Raw genomic sequence first — 21,578 nt, 5'->3', positions numbered from 1 at the left:
GTGTTCTAAAAATGAATGTGCTACCAAGGATTATTTTTTACTTGCAAATGGTGTCCTCTTCCTTACACAGATCCTTCTTCTAGACCCTTAACAGACTGTTTTTGAAATATATAGGGCATGGACGGGGCCCACGTTTGGTCCTTCGTACCCTGCAGCGATCTAAGTGGAAGGGAGGCATGGATGTGGCTGTCATTCACAAATATTGCAAGGCCATTGTCATACAGCGGATATTGGACTGGCATCATGGGGTAACAGCTAAACTGTGGGTTCCTCTGGAAAAATTCCTGGTGGGTCGGAACTTGGCTTGGGTGTCCTGGTTAACCAGGGAGCTTAGGGGGTTGTCTGAGTATACCTCCCCTGTTACTGCCCACACCCTTAAGGTCCTTTGGGGGGCTTCCCCTGGTTTATGCCGGGGGAACACCTATCCTTCTCTCGCTCCTGGGCTTTTGATGGGGAGACGCGTGTCAGGTTTGTTCAAGACCAGGGGTTGCTATCCCTGGATGCTCTCAGGGACCAATATGGCTGCTTTCTAATGGATGAATGGTGCTATAGACAGCTCCGACATTTCATTAGCAGTTTGCCTCAGCCCATTCGATCCCCCTCTTTTGCTACTCCCTTTGAGAAGCTCTGTATGTCCACCTCAGTGATCCTGCACTCTATATCTACATGGGATTCTGCGGTCGTTGGAGCTGAAGAGGAAACCCCTATACATAAGAGAGTGGGAAAGAGACCTGCAACACGAATTTACCAAACTACAACTTGACCATCTTTATCGCTTTACACATTCCAGCTCTGTAAATACGAAAATGCAAGAGAGTGGGTTCAAATTACTGACTCGCTGGTATAGGGTCCCCTCCAAACTTTCTAGGAATTATCCAACACTAACTGATGCTTGCTGGAGGGGCTGCGGGAGAACATTCCTACATATTTGGTGGGAATACCCCAAGCTTAGACCTTATTGGCAAGATATTCAGGACCCAGGTCAAAGTGATCTTGGATCTTGAACTACCCGACTCCCTGTTGGAACAAAAGCTTCATGTCCACCCCATCCCTCCTAGCCATTACTGCTCAGTCGTGTTTAGGCGAACCCGCCTAAGCCCATCCTTAATCCCTGATACTGCCCTCTATATTAAGAATACACATGGAAGTGTGTTAATTGATACAGAGATTTGTTGATAGGAATAAGGCTACTCAAAGTGTGTGGATTTATCAGATGAATTGCAATTAATTGCAAAGTCCCTCTTTGCCATGAAAATGAACTTAATCCCATAAAAAAACATTTCCACTGCATTTGTGAAGAAGGCTTCAGGGTGCCCAAGAAAGTCCAGGATGGTCTCCTACAGTTGATTCAGCTGGGGGATCGGTGGCACCACCAGTGCAGAGCTTGCTCAGGAATGGCAGCAGGCAGGTGTAAGTCCATCGGCACACACAGTAAGGAGAAGACTTTTGGAGGATGGTCTAATGTCAAGATGGGCAGCAAAGAAGCCACTTCTCTCCAGGAAAAACATCAGGGACAGACTGATATTCTGCAAAAGGTACAGGGATTGAACTGCCGAGGACCGAGGGAAAGTTATTTTCTCTGATGAATATCCTTTCCCATTGTTTGGGGCATCCGGAAAAAAACCTTGTCCGGAGAAGAGAAGGTGAGCGCTACCATCAGTCCCGTTTCATGCCAACAGTAAAGCATCCTGAGAACATTCACGTGTGGGTTTGCTTCTCAGCCAGTGCAGTGGGCTCACTCACAATTCTCCCTAAGAACACAGCCATGAATAAAGAATGGTAGAAAAACATCCTCCGAGAGGAACTTCTCCCAACCATCCAAGAACAGTTTGGTGAGGAACAATGCCTTTTCCAGCATGATGGAGCACCTTGCCATAAGGCAAAAGTGATAAGTGGCTTGGGGAACACAACATGGAAATTTTTGGTCCATGGCCAGGAAACTCCCCAGACCTTAATCCCACTGGGAACTTGTGGTCAATCCTCAAGAGGCGGGTGAACAGAAAAACCCACAAATTCTGATAAACTCCAAGCATTGATTATGCAAGAATGGCGGGCAGCCATCAGTCAGGATGTGGCCCAGAAGTTGATTGACAGCATGCCCGGGTGAATTGCAGAGGTCTTGAAAAAGAAGGGTCAACACTGCAAATATTGACTGCATAAACTTCATGTCATTGTCAATAAAAGCCTTTGCCACTTATGAAATGTTTGTAATTATACTTCAGTATACCATAGTAAGATCTGACTAAAAGATTTGAAAACACAGAAACAGCAGACTTGTGAAAATGAATATTTATGTAATTCTCAAAACGTTTGGCCACGGCTGTAGATACCATGAGATCTATTTTCTTGCCATATTATTTATGTCCTTCCAGGCCTGAGAGTTACACAGCTCTACCACACAGCACAGTTCTAGCTGGAAGAATGGATCTGCTTTTTCTCTGCTGCAGTTACAGTAAATAAGACCTACAGGTCCCTCCTCTTCATTGAGACTGGACAGTGAAAGGAGAAGCAGCAGACTGATGAGCATAAGCAGCAGAGGCGTTCATCGTCCCACACTTGCATGTAAGCAAAGGGCCTGTCCACGATCGACCGGTAGATCGCAATCGAAGGGTTGCTGACCCCCGGTCTTTATCAAAGCAATAGTGAAGAAGCTCAAACATGAGAATAGGAACATTATCACAGAGATGAATCTGGAAAGAAGTTGGTGCCACTAAGGCAAGGGTAGGCAACCTCAATGCTCCAACTGTTGTGGAACTACAATTGCCATGAGGCAATGCAAGATTCTGATAGCCACAGACATCGTTCCTAGAGGCAGAGGAGTGAAGGGATTTGAAGCTTTACCGCAAATGGAGTGTGAAGGCTTCCTACCCCTGCACTAAGGTGTGTTGGTCAGTAGACTCAGAAGGATAGTGTTGGTGTCATACAGCCCATATTTAAAGAGGAATTTAACTCTCTTCCTACAATTCTTCAGCTGCTTCCTGGTTTCTGGCCTAGGCCAAATGATGTACATCTCAGGTGTGTTCAGGGGAGGAGGGGCTTTCTCAGCTAAGCACACCCTCCTGGCTGCATGCCTGAACTAAGGGCAGATGGATTCCAGGAAGTAAATGTATGCACGAATCATCTGCCCTAACTCAAGATGGCCGCAGCTAGAAATGCTAGGGGGGTGTTTTTCAAAGCGATTTCTCAAAAAAATAAAGCATGGCTGGAGGAGTTTGTTTTGATTATTAGAAAAAAAAAAATAATTAAATACTGTTTTCAGTCTGTGGTGCTCAGATACAGTTTAGTTCAGCTTTAACATTCATATACAGTGCATCTGGAAAGTATTCACTTTTTACACATTTTGTTATGTTACAGCCTTATTCCAAAATGGATTAAATTCATTATTTTCCTCAAAATTCTACAAACAATCCCCCATAATGACAACGTGAAAGAAGTTTGTTTGAAATCCTTGCAAATTTATTAAAAATAAAAAACAAAAAAATCCCATGTACATAAGTATTATAGCCTTTGCCATGACACTCAAAATTGAGCTCAGGTGCATCCCGTTTCCACTGATCATCCTTGAGATGTTTCTACAACTTGATTGGAGTCCACCTGTGGTAAATTCAGTTAATTGGACCTGGTTTGGAAAGGCACACACCTGTCTATATAAGGTCCCACAGTTAGCAATGCATGTCAGAGCACAAACCAAGCCATGAAGTCCAAGGAATTGTCTGTAGACCTCCGAGACAGGATTGTATGGAGGCACAGATCCAGGGAAGGGTACAGAAACATTTCTGCAGCATTGAAGGTCCATCATCCATAAATGGAAGAAGTTTGGAATCACCAGAACTATTTAGAGAGGGGGCTGACCGGCCAAACTGAGCGATCGGGGGAGAAGGGCCTTAGTCAGGGAGGTGACCAAGAACCTGATGGTTCTGTGGAGAGAGGAGAACCTTCCAGAAGAACAACCATCTCTGCAGCACTCCACCAATCAGGCCTGTATGGTAGAGTGGCCAGACGGAAGCCACTCCTCAGTAAAAGGCACATGACAGCCCGCCTGGAGTTTGCCAAAAGGCACCTGAAGGTTTCTCAGACCATCAGAAACAAAATGCTCTGGTCTGATGAAACAAAGATTGAACTCTTTGGCCTGAATGGCAAGCGTCATGTCTGGAGGAAACCAGGCACCCCTCATCACCTGGCCAATACCATCCCTACAGTGAAGCATGGTGGTGGCAGCATCATGCTGTGGGAATATTTTTCAGTGGCAGGAACTGGGAGACTATTCAGGATTGAGGGAAAGATGAATGCAGCAATATACAGAGACATCCTTGATGAAAACCTGCTCCAGAGTGCTCTGGACCTCAGACTTGGGTGAAGGTTCATCTTCAAACAGGACAACAACCCTAAGTACACAACCAAGATAACAAAGGAGAGGCTACAGGACAACTCTATGAATGTCCTTGAGTGGCCCAGGCAGAGCCCAGACTTGAACCCGATTGAACATCTCTGGAGAGATCTGATAATGGCTGTGCACCGACACTCCCCATCCAACCTGATGGAGCTTGAAAGGCTCCTGTAAACAAGAATGGGAGAAACTGCACAAAAATAGGTGTGCCAAGCTTGTAGCATCATACTCAAAGTCAGACTTAAGGCTGTAATTGGTGCCAAAATGTGCTTCACCAAAGTATTGAGCAAAGGCTGTGATACTTATGTACATGGGAGGAGCCTGTGATACTTATGTACATGGGAGGAGCCTGTGATACTTATGTACATGGGAGGAGCCTGTGATACTTATGTACATGGGATTGTTTAAGTTTTTTATTTTTAATAAATTTGCAAAGATTTCAATCAAACTTCTTTAACGTTGTCATTATGGGGGATTGTTTGTAGAATTTTGAGGAAAATAATGAACTTAATCCATTTTGGAATAAGGCTGTAACATAACAAAATGTGGAAAAAGTGAAGCGCTGTAAATACTTTCCGGATGCACTGTATTGGTGGCCTGGGAATGCCTGTGGTCTCACAGTGCGGCGCTACAACAAGCGGCATGTTCATAAAAAATACATTTTGTCAGCAGTCACATCATCATCAATAAATACAAGAGAACCAGTTCCATTGGCAGCCATACATGCCCACGCCATGACACTACCACCACCATGCTTCACTGATGAGGTGGTATGCTTTGGATCATGAGCAGTTCCTTTCCTTCTCCATCTCTATGTTATCATTTGGATTTTGTCCCCGGGTCATATCCAGTCCTCTCTTTTCTCAATGGACGACCCCAGATTGGAACACTCAGCCGTAATCTATAAACTCCGTAACAAAAGGAACAACAAAACCACGTTGCCTATTCAGGCCGGTGGCGCTCATCTTTTTGTAAGACATGATTAATACCGAGCTACAAACTTCCTACTGAAAAAAAAAAAAAAGGACAGCTAGATTGCCATGACAGGCTGCAGGGACACTATTCCCTCGTTTCGTACAAGATTTATTGCTCGGGTACGGCACAGAGAGACGATCGCCTCTAATATGTATGAGTTATGCATATCAGGTTACAAAAAGGACAGATTCCCCCACCCCCTTCCCATCTTCTAGTGAAATGAACTTTTCATGAGTACAGAACGGATAATGCCAGCGAGGTGTCAGCCATAACAAGTCCTCTGCCGATAATCAGATAAGATTGGGTTAGTAGAGGAAATCTTCCCAGAGTCGGAATCTGGGTGGAATTCATCATTAACGTTCGCCATCTGCCACACAATGTACACCTGTGGTTGTGGAGCAAACCGGACCCTGCGAAGAACGAAGCAAGTACCTAAATTTAACTTGGTATCAGTCCCCGTACAGCAGAGCTCGGACTAGGGGAAGGAGAAGTAGCACAAGCAAAACCAATCAGTTCTGCCCCAGTGCAAAAGAGCTTGTTGATAGGATAGGTGCAGAGGGTTTTCACCTACAGTGCCTTGAAAAAGTATTCACACCCCTTGAAAGTTTCCACATTTTGTCATGTTACATCCAAAAACATAAATGTATTTTATTGGGATTTTATATGACAGACCAACACAATGTGGCACATAATTGTGAAGTGGAAGGAAAATGATAAACGGTTTTACAAATAAAAAAAAAAAAAATACAACTAGTTTAAAGTGGGCTTGTTACCTTCACTCTCGATACCTCTGTTTCACCGACACCGGGTCTAGGGTTCAGTTGAGTTTACCTCTGGACGATATAAGCACCAAACACTTGAGTAGGTTTTCCAATGCTTTAATGAACAAATAAAGGAAGTAGCAGGAAAGAGGCAGAAGGAAAGCTGCAGGGAAGCTCAAATACCTTTCCTTAGTATTTCTTCAGAACATTCTTTGTAATTGAACACTTGCAGTTGAATGCGCTCCCCTTGTGGGATTCAATCTTTGCCCGCCTGGATAGACCTCTCTCACTTGTCTAGCAGCCAGTACATACCACAGACTTGCTTGAAATAAAACCCGTACGATCCTCTGCCACAGGATATATTGGTTTGTGATGAATGTCAGACACAGTACTTGAACCTTTAAGCCAATCCGGCAGTACTATGCAGTAAGACTACTTCAGGATATGTCCTCCAACCGAGTCACCAGGCCCCTCTCCAGACCATCACTCTGCATGATCCTTCCATGACGGCTCCTCCCCTGGGATCTTCTCGGTTGTCCAGCTTCTTCACTCTGGATAGACAGCTCAGGACCATTCCTCTGCTACTGTGGTAGGCCCCAGACAGGCTTCTGGGCCCACCCACACGCCGCAGCGACGCGGGCCTCCGTAACGGAGGACCGCGAGGTGGTACTCTAACATATACCTGTCGGCCAGGAGGGCCAGCAGGTCGCTGAAAACGAACCCCAGAACATGGCGTCTGTCCAATAAATACCCTCTCCCAGAATTCAACTCGGAGGACCACTTCCATCGAGTTATCTTCGGGACAGAGGAGCACTCATACGCTTCAACACGTTGCTTTTCCAACACTGGCCCATGGCGACAACAACACCCACCGGCACAATGTGGAACTACACGCAACGTCAGCCAAGCTGGAACAGAGGCAAATATAACTTCCTATAATAAGTAACCCACTAGATTTACCTATCAGCAGTAGATTAAAATCTACCAGCGCTACAATTCAATAAACATCTATTGTTTAAAAAAAAAAAAAATTAAATAAAGTCTGGGTACAGCATTGCATGACCAGATAAAGTAGCGCAGTGCTAAATAGCAAAAAATGCCCTGGTCATGACGGGGGTAAAACTTTCCAGAGATCAAGTGGTTAAAGCTGACCTTCAGGCCTACATTCCTCCCCCCTTCGCACTCCCCCCCCCCCGCCCCGTTTCCCCATTAAACCTATTAAAAAAAAAAAAAAACTCTAATCCCTAAAGAATTACTGAAATCCATGGTCAAGTGACATGCCGGATCCTAAATCTTCTATCTTTTTTTTTTTTTCCACTGCAGAGAAAGAGGGTCTTTTGGGCGTCTATGTCACTGCCAGGGTGAAATGGCCACGACTTATTGGCTAACGCGTGACAGGGTCCTTTCGTGGTGGAGCAGAGCGATGACGTCGCGAAAAGGCCCGAATGGTTGGTGCAGACACAGGCCATTCCTGGCAGTGAAGGATAGATACAGAAACCAAAGTTAGGAAAGTATAAAAAAAAAGAAAAAAAGTTTCACAAAGTATTTTTATTTTTGAAGAACTTCTGAATAGGTGAGAGGGTTGTGGAAGGAAGGGGAGGGGCTTTAACCAGGGCCATCTAACGCAGGGCAAAAAGGGGCAGCTCCCCCGGGCCCAGTCATTGTTGTGGGGCCCCAAAAGAAGCTGCCTGTGCTGCTTGTAAATAGTTGATGAGTGAATTTGGATTGGCCCAAGAAAATTTTTGCCCAGGGTCAACTCAATATTAAAGACAGCCCTGGCTTTAACATTGGTCTGGCGCTCCCCTTTGTACACACAATTACTTTTTTTTTTTACAAGGGCCCAATATGGCCCCTGTGTATGTGTATATTGGAGCCACCTACTTAAAAAACCTTCATGTCAGATGACATGCCCATTTGGGACACCAACCCACACCCCGGAATCCAGCACTCCATTGGACTACTCCCCTATTTCACGGTTATACCGAAATACCACCAAGTATCCAAACATCACTCAGATCCGGCACCACTCTTGACCCAACCCTTCTGCCTCTCATCTATTTGTACCCTCAGAGGCACATCTTCTGCTCCCTCTATAGAAGGAGTGGGTTCCCCATTCTTTAGGGATGATTCTACATGTCAATGTGCCACCCTGTACTCTCTACTGCAGGTGTCGCTCGACTGAAGCCTCAATGCAGAAGGGGAAGGAAGTTGTGAGGAATTTGGTTCCTCTATGACTTCCTGCTGGTCACAGGTAGCTGTCTGCTTGATTGCTGGCACTCCATGTGACCTTTGCTGGCATCTTGGGTCAGGCGGACTCCATTTAAGACTCCAGTTGCCAGGTTTGGCACACTTTATGTAAATGGAAAGTGTAGGGACCGGTTCCCGTCTGATGGGGACACTGCTTAGAGGTAGAGAAAGGTTCCAGTGGAGTAGGGGCAGTGCAGGGACTAGGTCTACTGTCTTCAGGAAGCCCATCCCTTCTTTGGGTGTGGACCAACAAGGTAGCATTCCGCATCTTCAAATCTACTGCTGTCACTGTTCATAAATGGCCCCACGGATGGGGGTGCCTACCTGCCGGGCCTGAATAAGCTGCATGTGAACCTTTTCTACAATACAACTTTATTGCCTGACTTAGGCAGGCCATACATGGGGGTCGAAGAATTTCGAAAGAATTTTCTTTAGAAAATCTTATCTAAGAATTTTCGTTCGTATTTGGCACCATTTGTGGGGTTGCAGCAACAGCCGATTTTCATGCGGCCATCGAATTTGAGTAATCAGACATGTTGGGAATTTTTTGCAAAACGAACGATTTTCTGATTGATGATGGGAGAATCGCGCGAGAAATGTAATCGAAAAAGGAATGCGCATGTGCAAGAAAGAAAATTCACGGAAAGAAAAGAAGATTCCCAGCCACGAAAATTATTTTCTGTAGCAACAGGAGGTGAAATTGAAGGCTTGGTCAGTCGAAATTTCGAAATCAATGGTGGCGCCATCGGATCACAAAACGCACAAATTTTCTTATTTTCAAAAAAAAATTAAAAAAAACTTTCGAAATTCGACCGTGTATGGCCAACCTTAGACTCTTTGTGCTGACTGCCCGCCACTCCATGCCGCACCTTGCTCACAAGCCTTTTTAAAGTGGAAGTAAACCCTCCGATATCGTTTTCAGCCAAGGAAGCGGCCATCTTGGCCTCTGTTTGATCTTCAACTGCCAAGATGCTGCACATGTGATCAGTTATGACTCCAGCCATTGGCCGGTTTGACAGTTTGGTTCAGCGCACAACCAATGTGACAGTTTCATGCCCAGCATGTGCCGGAAATGTAACTGTTTTTTTTCAACCACCTCCTGTCCGCGCTATAGCCGAAAGCCGGCTGCAGCGCAGACCTAATTTGCCGGGAGGGCGTCCATAGACGTCCTCCCGTGCTCCAGCGGCCTGCGCGCCCTGTGATCAGTGAGTCTGTGAGACTCAGCTGACCACAGATCGGAGTAAGGGGTCGAACCCAACCCCTTACCATGTGATCAGCTGTCAGCCAATGACAGCTGATCATGTGATGGAAACAGAGCCGGTACTCGGCTATTTTTTCTCCTCGCGCTGGTAGCGTGAGGAGAAAAAAAAAAAAGCAGATCACCGGCGGCTGTGAGAGGGACATCAGTCCCGATCGTGGAGAGCCTCTGCAGAGGCTTCTGTGCCCACTTGTGCCACCTAGCAGTGCTCACCAGCACCACCTACCAGTGCCCACCAGCACCACCTACCAGTGCCCACAGTACCACCCATCAGTGCCCACAGTACCACCCATCAGTGCCCACCTTGCCACCTATAAATGGCTAGCTGGTCTAAACCGCACGCTGAAAGGTGAAGCCAGCTGTCAACGCAGCAGGTGGGTGGATCCCCGACGATATTGTTGGGATCTTTCCGAAAGGTCTGTCCCATCAGGCGAAATCAGTGGCCCAAAACAGAAGCATGGCCACCAAAGGTTTGTCGATAATGAAGTCCCCTTCTTCTGTATGAAGAACGTTGTAGATGACCTTGTCTGGCTGACATACCAACAGAAAGGACACGTCTTCCATCTCCTATTTAGAACGCAAGTAAAAATGTTAACTTTGGAAAGATAATGGCTAAAAAAAAAAAAAAAAAACCCGTAACTCTTTTCATTTGCTTGCTATGTTGTGATTTCCGGCTCGGTGTGAAGACAGACATTAGCAGAAAGGTCATCGGTGGCATCACTTTGTCTCGTCTTTTCTCCAAAACCAAAAACCACAATGCGCAATTTGATGATCCCGTCACCCGGCCTGCCCTCGGCTTACATTATTCTTGACTTGTAAATAGACTTACATTACGGGGCTTTTATTCCCGCTGTTACAGCGCAATTGTTAACTGGAAGGAGCGCTGAGAGACGTTATTATTCTCTCTGTACGCGGGAACATCTCCCCATAGGGAGCAGCAAGACCGAGCTTTTCATTCTGGGGATGTGGAGAAAAAAGCGACCGTTTGTCCTGTCTGGAGACCCGCTGATCGGGGAAGGGAGCTTTTCTTTTGTAGATGATATCGGCGATCGGTTTAGGTCAAACGTCTTTTGTACAGCTAATCACCTTCAGGTTGTTTTTCTTAGCTTATTGGACCCCCATTATTATAATATATTACATTGAGTGATTTTTTGAGTTATTTTTTTCAGCTCTGTATGAAGAGATACATTATATACACTATATTGTCACATGTAATCATTAATTATTTTATTACAGGTACTTATATAGTGCCCTCAATTTACAGAGACACTATATTGCCAAAAGTATTGGGACACCTGCCTTTACACGCACATGAACTTTAATGGCATCCCAGTCTTAGTCCGTAGGGTTCAATATTGAGTTGGCCCACCCTTTGCGGCTATAACAGCTTCAACTCTTCTGGGAAGGCCGTCCACAAGGTTTAGGAGTGTGTCTATGAGAATGTTTGACCATTCTTCCAGAAGAGCATTTGTATAATCAGGCACTGATGTTGGATGAGAAGGCCTGGCTTGCAGTCTCCGCTCTAATTCATCCCAATGGTGTTCTATCGGGTTGAGGTCAGGACTCTGTGCAGGCCAGTCAAGTTCCTCCACCCCAAACTCGCTCATCCATGTCTTTATGGACCTTGCTTTGTGCACTGGTGTGCAGTCATGTTGGAACAGGAAGGAGCCATCTCCAAACTGTTCCCACAAAGTTGGGAGCATGAAAATTGTCCAAAATGTCTTGGTATGCTGACGCCTTAAAGCGGAGTTCCACACAAAAATGGAACTTCCGCTTTTCGGAACCCTCCCCCCCTCCGGTGTCACGTTTGGCCCCTTTCAGGGGGGAGGGGTTTGCAGATACCTGTCTAAGACAGGTATTTGCACCCACTTCCGGCATAGACTCCCATGGGAGTCTACGCCTCTTCCTGTCAGTCCGCGCTGTCTCCTGGGAAACACACAGCTCCCAGGAGATAGCGGGGACCAGTTACGATGCGCAGCGCGACTCGCGCATGCGCAGTAGGGAACCGGGAAGTGAAGCCGCAACGCTTCACTTCCTGATTCCCTCACCTAGGATGGCGGCGGCAGCTGCCGAGAACCGAGCGGGTTCTCTGCGTCCCCTGCCGACATCGCTGGACCCTGGGACAGGTAAGTGGCCAGGTATTAAAAGTCAGCAGCTGCAAAAGTCAGCAGCTAAAAGCCGCTCGGTTGTTATCCCGGAGGAGCGGGAGGGGGACATCTCCCCTCCTCCCGCCGCTCTTACCGAGCCTCCTGTCCCACCGGGAGACCCAATCCACGATCCGCCACTTCCGGCGGCTAGAGACAGACTGGCACGAAGCCGGAAACGGCTTCGTTCCAGTCTTCTCTCTGTCATGACGTCACTTCCTGTTTACTCGGCTGCCAATGGCGCCGGTTTTTAAAAAAATATACAGTATTCAGAATCGCCGTTTTCGGCGATCTGAATACTTTGAAGTGCAAAGGAGGGATCGGGGATTTTTTAGACCCCCCGATCCATCCATAAAGAGTACCTGTCACAACCTATTACTGTCACAAGGGATGTTTACATTCCTTGTGATAGCAATAAAAGTTATCAAATTTTTTTTTTTTTTTAAACACAATGTAAAAAAAAAAAAAGAAAAAATAAATGAAATAAAAATTTTTTTAAAGCGCCCCCGTCCCCACGAGCTTGCGCAGCAAACGCATACGGAAGTCGCGCCTGCATATGTAAACGGTGCTCAAACCACACATGTGAGGTATCGCCGCGATCGTTAGAGTGAGAGCAATAAGTCTAGCCCTAGACCTCCTCTGTAACTCTAACCTGGTAACCGTTATTTATTTTTTTTTAAATGTTGCCTGTGCAGATTTTTAGGTACCGTAGTTTGTCGCCATTCCACAAGTGTGCACAATTTTAAAGCGTGACATGTTAGGTATCTATTTACTCGGCGTAAAACATCATCTTTCACATTATACAAAAAAGAAAAAAAAACGGGCTAACTTTACTGTTTTTTTTTTTTTTAAGTTCATGAAAGTTGCGTTTAAAAGACCGCTGCATAAATGTGACATAAAATATTGCAACAATTTTATTCTCTAGGGTCTCTGCTAAAAAAAATATACATAATGTTTGGGGGTTCTAAGTAATTTTCTAGCAAAAAAAATACACATTTTTAACTTGTAAACACCAAATGTCAGAAATAGGCTTAGTCATGAAAGGGTTAATAAAGAAGTTTGGGGATAATTACCTGGAATAAGACTTTCTAAATTGCCATTGAATCCTAATGCATGTAAAGTGCTCTTTTCTTCCATATAGATCTGCTGTAATTTCAGTCAAAGAATAGAAATAAATACACCGGCTGCAGCCGTCCATTTACTGATTCATATTCCATCAGCAGAACTCGCTGTGCTCAAGTGCTCCGTTCCACCATAGATCGTGTTCTGTACATTGCAGGGGGTGCAACACACATGTTTAATGAACAAATAATATCTCTGTCCCTTCTATGCATGTAGTAAACATGCATGTTATTACTTTAAAGTTGAACTCCAGGCAAAACAGCGAGATAAACAGATGAAATACATACAGTGCATTGAAAAAGTATTCATACACCTTTTTTGACCAGTCTTCCAGAAGAGCATTTATGAGGTCAGACACTGATGTTGGACGAGAAGGCCTGGCTCGCAGTCTCCGCTCCAATTCATCCCAAAGGTGTTTTATCGGGTTGAGAGCCATAGAAAGTACAGGCCTGCAACTCGACAGCTTCTACATTTCTACAAAATATTTGAGCATTACAGCAATAACATCATCCAAAAATGGTGACGCGATTCGGCCTTCATCAAAAGCCTTTGATGAGGGTCGAAACGCGTCAGAATTTTTGGATGATGTTATTGCTGTAATGCTCAAATAAATATTTTCTATGGAGAAGCTGTCGAGTTTCTGGCCTCTACTTTCTATGGATCTTTTGTGAGCTTAATTAGCCAGAGCACTACTCTACACACCAACAATACTATACAGCGGTAGAGCTTGGGTGAGTTTTTCTCTTGCTACTTTATTCTATTAGGTTGAGGTCAGGACTCTGTGCAGGCCAGTCAAGTTCCTCCACCCCAAACTCGCTCATCCATGTCTTTATGGACCTTGCTTTGTACACTGGTGCGCAGTCATGTTGGAACAGGAAGGGGCCTTCACCAAACTGTTCCCACAAAGTTGGGGGCATGAAATTGTCCAAAATGTCTTGGTATGCTGACGCCTTAAGAGTTCCCTTCACTGGAACTAAGGGGCCAAACCCAACCCCTGAAAAACAACACCACACCATAATCCCCCTCCACCAAATGATTTGGACCAGTGCACAAAGCAAGGTCCATAAAGACATGGATGAGTGAGTTTGGGGTGGAGGAACTGGACTGGCCTGCACAGAGTCCTGACCTCAACCTGATAGAACACCTTTGGGAATGAATTAGAGTGCAGACTGTGAGCCAGGTCTTCTTGTCCAACATCAGTGCCTGACCTCACAAATGCTCTTCTGGAAGAATGGTCAAACATTCCCATAGACACCCTCCTAAACCTTGTGGACGGCCTTCCCAGAAGAGCTGAAGCTGTTATAGCTGCAAAGGGTGGGCCAACTCAATATTGAACCCTACGGACTAAGACTGGGATGCCATTAAAGTTCATGTGTGTGTAAAGGCAGGCGTCCCAATACTTTTGACAATATAGTGTATATACACACCATAGTTTGTTGACGCTATAACTTCCACGCATACCAAATAATATACACTTTGGGGGAAAAAAAAAATCCCTAAGACATGTAGCAGAATACATTTTGGCCCAAATTTATGAAGAAATTAGATTTTTTTTTAATTGGATATATTTTATAGCACAAAGTAAAAAATGTTTGTTTCTTTCCCAAAATGTTTAGTCTTTTTTTATTTTTGTTTTTTTTTATTATATAAACATATAATAATAAAAAATTAAAAAATAAAAAAACACAGTGGTGATCAAATACCACAAAAAAAAAGTTCTACTTGTGGAGAAAAAAAAAATGATCCAGATTTCATTTGCATACAGCATTACATGACCGTACAATCACCAGTTAAAGTAGCGCAGTGATGAATAGCAAAAAAAAAAAAAAAAAAAAAAAAAAAAAAAAAACGGCCTGGTAATGATGGGGAGAAACCTTCCGGAGGAAGTAGATATCTACCTGGAGCTCAGCTTCCCCTCATCATTTCAACACTTTCTCCATCATCCTTGTTTCTCCATCACATTTTACTCACCCACTGGCCTGTTGCCGCATCAAAATAGCCGGAAATGCAGGTGATTGAGGAAAGACCAGCCCATCTGAATTCTTCGTCTATTCATAAATAGCCCCTAAAAATATAAAATTGTAAAACCTTGGTTACAATGATTTACAATCATCTGATTGCGTTGACATAACACAGTGTGTTGCTTGTACTGTATAAGCTCTTTATATATGGCGGGATTCATTGGGGTCAACCGCGGTGCAGACACATGATGCATTGTCCTAATATCCCATCAGGTAAGTTAAAGGTCAGTGCGAATGCCAAGCCATTGATGTGGGGAAATGTCTCTTACTGAAGGCTTTATTGCACTATAACATCTGCTCTGACAATATTGGCTGTGCTTTATTTTCTGCCGGATACAAAAAAAAAAAAAAAGAAAAAAAACGTCGGACTCTCCGAAGACTGCGGTATTTGCAAAACAATAAGTGATCTTCTTAGCCGTGACCCTGATCAATATTTTCATGGCCAGAACATACTTGTCTTCCAGAAACCCTTCAGGTAGTTATAATGTTACTATTCCTTTTGTTTTCTTTTTTTCACTTCTGTTTTCCTACAGCCCCTAGACACTTGATTGAAGGTTTTGGTCATGTTTAACCCCCTTCAATACGGGGCACTTTCACCCATTTCCAGCCCAGGCCAATTTTCAGCTTAAAAACAGTAATTAAGTTTTGTAATTATGGTCCAATTAGGCTATTACTGTTTTTTGATAGATAGATAGATAGATAGAGCAGTGTGTGGCAGCAGGCTTATTCCCCAGTTGAAGTCCGCTCAGACGAAACGCGTCGGGTTATTGCCTGCTAGGCACCATACACTGTGCCTGTTTTACTAGCTTCTGTGATCACATTTTATGTACACATCTTGAGTGAGGTTTGTACCATTTTTTCTTTATTATTAAATACCTGCGTTGTGGAAGCCTTCCTGTTTTTCTTTTATGACCATCATTTTCCCGTGGCAGGAGGAGAACTTCGAGGAGTCTGCATTTACCAGGAATATCATGGTTGAGTTTCTGCTTCCTGTGCTGCTGTCTTATCGCATCTCTTGCAGGTGTGCGGCTCACACCCGTCCAACTATAGGAGACCGTGGCTTGAGATCCTGACCTCCATCTATGCCCGTTTGACCCGCTGGCGTGTGTGTCCACATCTTAGGGTAGGAGTACCTACCCCTCCCTTGGGTGGTGGAAGCACAGTCCTGGGTGCCATGTGTTAACGTGTGTTCACGTCATCTTGGATGGTGTCAGAGGAAATCAGCATGCTAATTATTTTCTGATGGACTTTGCACTGTCCCATCGGACGAAACGCGTTGGATTGCCTGCTAGGCACCATACACTGTGCCTGTTTTACTAGCTTCTGTGATCACATTTTATTTTACACATCTTGAGTGAGGTTTGTACCATTTTTTTTTTTTTGTTTATAGAGCAAAAAATAAAAACTGCAGAGGTGAACCGCAATAAGCGTATATAAGAAACAATAAGCGTATATTGATTGGTTTGCTCAAAAGTTATAGCGTCTACAAAATAGGGGATAGTTTTATGGCATTTTTATTATTTTTTTTTTATTAGTAATGGCGGTGATCTGCGATTTTATGGCGGACAAATCGGACACTTTTGACACATTTTTGGGACCATTGTCATTTATACAGCGATCAGTGTTATAAAAATGCACTGATTAAGTGTGTCCTAGGGAGTGATTCTAACTGTGGGGGGGAGGGGCTACCTAGGACATGACAGCGATCACTGCTCCCGATGACAGGGAGCAGTGATCTCTGTCATGACACGAGGCAGAACGGGGAAATGCCTTGTTTACATAGGCATCTCCCTGTTCTGCAGCTCCGTGATATCGAGTCCGCCGGTCCCGCGGGCACGGTCATGCTGTACGCTCGCTAACCCCGCCAATTAAAGGGGACGTACAGGTACGCCCATTTGCCCACCGCTGCCATTCTGCCAATGTATATCGGCGTGCAGCGGTCGGCAAGTGGTTAATAGAGGAATTGTCAAAAACGGTCGCTGTGTGTTTATTACTTTTTGACACTTTTTTGGTGAATTGGTAGGGGTACTATACTCACTCACATGGAGGGGGGGTCAGGATCAGGGGGCCCTTGTTAAAAGGTGGCTTCCAGATTCCGACCAACACAACCACAAGGCCATGGTTGTGGGGATAAGGCCCTTGCCCCCATCAACATTGGGACAAAGTGCTTTGGGGGGGGCACATGCCCCATGTTGAGGACATGTGGCCTGGTATGGTTCAGGAGGGGGGCGCTCACTTGTCCCCCTCCCTTTCCTGACCTGCTGGGCTGCATGCTCGGATTAGGGTCTGTTATAGACTTTGGGGGGACCCCACACCATTTTTTTTTTTTGTATTGCCGACATTCTTTTCTTTACATTCATCCAGTGTTGCCAACCGTCAGTATTTTTACTGGCAGCCAGTAAAAAACAGAAAATTTTCTCCTGCCAGTAAATGTCAGTAAAAAGAAAAGGTTGCCAGTAAAAAATATGGCTGTGACGCTCGGCCCGGAGCCAGCCGCGACCATACGAGTGCCTGCTACAGTGTGTTCGGGCGGCTCTGGTGGAGGCGGTGCCAGAGCATGTCCTGTGATGTCATGGTGCAAGGGAACCAAGCAGAGCGGCCAGAGCCTTGTGTGTGGGTCTGCGGGATGGGAGCAAGGCAGGCCAGAAGCGGGACTGTCAGTGCTGTTTGGACTGGAGGGACAACCTGGCTTGGAGAGAGACTGTCACTGTGACTCAGGAGGGGACGTGTCGTGTCGGTAATCTGTACTGCTGCACACTGCTGTCAGTATCACTTGGAGAGTCAAGTTCATGTGTGTGCCACCCATTCTAATTTCTTGCCCTCCTGAGTTCTGTCCCTGAGCTACTTACTTACTATATCGAAAATAAAATAAGAAATATGTTTTTTGCCTTATTATCTACCTTAAATCACATTGCTAATTACATATTGTACTTGTTTGTAGCCTAAATAATGAAATTTGTACTTAAAACTGTAATTTTGTAACTTTTGGAAATGTCAGTAAAAACTTGGCTGTGCCAGTAAATTTTGGGTGTTGTGTCAGCAAATTTCAATCTGTTAGGTTGGCTACACTGCATTCATCTGTCAGTGGGGAAGCCCGCTGACAGATGAGGAGTCATCGCTTGTTAAGGACGCAGGTGGCCGGCTTCCGGGCCCGCTGCTTAACAACCAGCTATTCTTCACACAGAATTCGGATTGGTCGATCATTTTTCGAGTGATCCGAAATCGAATTGTTCTGAAAATAATAAACGGAACGAATTTCAATGCAAATTCGTTAACGATAATGAAACAAACAAATTCCATAACCACTCTATCCGAAACGAAAATAATTTTCCGTTCTGCACATGTCTAGTAGTAGACACAGCTACTACAATGTCTTCCGGGTCCCATGCCAAGTGTAAATTTCTGAATAATAAATAGAATATAGCAGAGATTATACTTGCAAATTTGCTTGGTTCCCCCAGATATAGTCAAGGAGAGCCTGTATTTTTAAAAGTACACTTATCTTTTAAATAAATACCACAAACAAAAGCCAATTACTAGTAAAAAATCTAAAGTTTTAGCTGGTTGGTTTTATGCAAAGTTGTGTATGGAATCAGCGATGCCATGAGACACCATTAGCATAAAGGTGTAAAAATGTGTAATGTATCCAAAAAAAAGTTTAGGGATTATTCCATGTTTTGCCTCGAGCCGCCAGGTGGAAATTAGTGTTTTGTCCACATTACAAATATCCCAAAAAATTACATTGGAATTATTCTGTAAGTCTCCAGTTTTGATATAACAACATTTAATAATTTTATTGCGCATTGTTTACATTTCCAGATTTAAAAAAAAATAATGAATTGTTGGTATTCCATATTCATTGAATCGTATTCTTATCTAGGCTTACCTGCCCATCCCTGAAATAAGCCCACGGCGAGCGCGATCTCTCATTCCGAACATGTCCGCAGAGTTGTTTATCGCCGTTTTTCAGCTAGCAACTTTTAAACGCTTTGCTCTCCCATTCAAAGGGCTCGGTGTGCTGGCAACAGGCAACTTTTGAAAAGAAATTTAGAAAAAAAAAAAACAAAAAAAAAAAAAATTAAAACTTTATGTAGTGCATTAAAACAATTATATCAAGACAAACAGACACCTGAAACAGCAGGAAAAGGAAAGCTGGACACTTTGAAGATACATTCAATTTCACAAACACCTGGCGGAAATATTGTCAGAAAACAGGGGGATTTTTTTTTTCTTTTTTCAAAAATAGTGAAAGCTGCAATGTTTTTGAGCACTGCCGCAAGTCAAAAGATTGATGTTCCCTCATTTAGTAAATTGTCCTTTTATCTGATGGTTTTTGTTCTTGAAATGTATTTACCACCTGCTGCCCCGCTTTCATGCTCCTCTGTTCTTTTGCCATGAGATATACATGTTAAAGCTGGGAGCTGCACACGGTGCTGAGTAAATTGCTGTAGATTTTGTGCTATTAAATTTGTTATCCAATTGTGTGTTGTCACTTTATACCCACTGCTACAGCTGCAAGAGAGAGGGGTGAATTATCCGTACCGCCAGCACTGCTGTCCAGCGCTGTGGGTGTATGGAAAGGATTCTCCTTTATTTGTATATATATATATAGTAAAAATCAGCTAGAACGTTTTGATTTGTTTGGACTTTTTCATATCATTTGCATGAGACTTTTTTAGTTTCATTTTTCATTTTTTATTCAAAGGAGATCTACACTGAGAGAATGTGATAACTGTCCTAAGGCAGTGTAAAGTATGGAAGCCTTTGGATAAAAAAAAATTACATTTATATATATATATATATATATATATATATACACACACACACACACACACACAGTATATTAGTGGCGTTGCTAGGGGGTGCCTACTGGGGCTATAGCCCCGAATCTGATCTCTGCAGGGGTCCCCAACCTCTCTGCAGCTGGGCCACATGACAATGCCGGGAGGCAGAACGGAGAGCCGGCGGGCAGGGCCGGATTTCCCACAAGGCCACCGAGGCCAGGCCTCGGGGCGGCAGTGGTACAGGGGCGGCGCCGCGGCCGCCCACTGACTATTTTTTTTTTTTCTCGGAGGATGGGGCACGGCCGCAGCGGGGTGTGTTATCAGAAAGCCACTACGCTGTGGCATTCTGGGAGCTGTAGTCCTAGTCCATGCGAGCGCCCTCTGATTGGCCGAACAGGGTCATGTGAGGGCGGCCGTCATGGGCACCTTTGATTGGCCCAGGGGAGCTGGTCACTGTGGAGGCGGGGCTGGTCTGTGCGTAAACGCGACCACTTGCTGCGGGAATCCCGCCTCTCTGTCTGGCGTGCTGTATGTCTTCTGAGGTGTCTCTCTCTCTCATCTACCCCCTCACAGTCAGTGTACCCTCTCTCTATCAGCCGTCCCTCTCTCTATGCCCCGCCCCTCTCGGTCAGCCCATCCCTCTCTCTATGCCCCGCCCCTCTCAGTCAGCCCGTCCCTCTCTGTCAGTGCCCCCCCTCTATCAGCCCCTCCTCTCTGTCAATGCCCCCCCTCTCAGTGCCCCCCTCTCTGTCAGTCCCCCCCCTCTATCAGCCCCCCCTCTCTGTCAGTGCCCCCCCCCTCTGTCAGTGCCCCCCCTCTGTCAGTGCCCCTCTCTCTGTCAGTGCCCCCACCTCTCAGTGCCCACCCCCTCTCTGTCAGTGCCCCCCCTCTCTGTCAGTGCCCCCCCCCTCTGTCAGTGCCTCCCTCTCTGTCAGTGCCCCCCCCCTCTGTCAGTGCCTCCCTCTCTGTCAGTGCCCTCCCCTCTCTGTCAGTGCCCTCCCCTCTCTGTCAGTGCCCCCCCTCTCTGTCAGTGCCCCCCCTCTCTGTCAGTGACCCCTCTCTGTCAGTGCCCCCCCTCTGTCAGTGCCCCCTCTCTGTCAGTGCCCCCTCTCTGTCAGTGCCCCCCCCCTGTCAGTGCCCCCTCTCTGTCAGTGCCCCCCCTCTCTGTCAGTGCCCCCCTCTCTGTCAGTGACCCCCCTCTCTGTCAGTGCCCCCCCCTCTGTCAGTGCCCTCCCCTCTGTCAGTGCCCCCTCTCTGTAAGTGCCCCCCCGTCAGTGCCCCCTCTCTGTCAGTGCCCTCCCCTCTCTGTCAGTGCCCTCCCCCTCTGTCAGTGCCCTCCCCCTCTGTCAGTGCCCAGCCCTCTCTGTCAGCCCCCCCTCTCTGTCAGTGCCCCCTCTCTCTGTCAGTGCCCTCCCCCCTCTGTCAGTGACCCCCCTCTCTGTCAATGCCCCCCCTCTGTCAGTGCCCCCTCTCTGTCAGTGCCCCCTCTCTGTCAGTGACCCCCCTCTCTGTCAGTGACCCCCCTCTGTCAGTGACCCCCCCCCCCCTGTCAGTGACCCCCCTCTCTGTCAGTGCCCTCCCCTCTCTGTCAGTGCCCTCCCCCTCTGTCAGTGCCCTCCCCCTCTGTCAGTGCCCAGCCCTCTCTGTCAGCCCCCCTCTCTGTCAGTGCCCCCTCTCTCTGTCAGTGCCCTCCCCTCTCTGTCAGTGCCCTCCCCTCTCTGTCAGTGCCCCCCCTCTCTGTCAGTGCCCTCCCCTCTCTGTCAGTGCCCCCCCTCTCTGTCAGTGCCCCCCTCTGTCAGTGCCCCCCCTCTCTGTCAGTGCCCCCTCCCTCTGTCAGTGCCCCCCCTCTGTCAGTGACCCCCCTCTCTGTCAATGCCCC

The 21,578-nt window shown here is 45.9% G+C and overlaps 1 long non-coding RNA gene across 1 annotated transcript in view; it reads right to left on the bottom strand.

Moving 5' to 3' along the window:
- LOC141113897 (uncharacterized) overlaps positions 1 to 20,150 on the bottom strand; it is a 78,941-nt gene extending 58,791 nt beyond the window's left edge. The window contains exons 1-3 of the long non-coding RNA XR_012236828.1: positions 19,829 to 20,150; positions 18,802 to 18,947; positions 14,866 to 14,959 (exon numbers count right to left, since the gene is read on the bottom strand). This is a non-coding gene — a long non-coding RNA (uncharacterized lncRNA). The remainder of the gene's footprint in view (positions 1 to 14,865; positions 14,960 to 18,801; positions 18,948 to 19,828) is intronic.
- Between the last annotated feature and the right edge of the window lie 1,428 nt (positions 20,151 to 21,578).

This window comes from Aquarana catesbeiana, linkage group LG12 (genome assembly GCF_042186555.1).
Source record: "Aquarana catesbeiana isolate 2022-GZ linkage group LG12, ASM4218655v1, whole genome shotgun sequence".
Lineage (NCBI taxonomy): Eukaryota > Metazoa > Chordata > Amphibia > Anura > Ranidae > Aquarana > Aquarana catesbeiana.
Note: the sequence above shows the minus strand (reverse complement) of the source record. Positions and strands in the feature narration are given on the sequence as shown.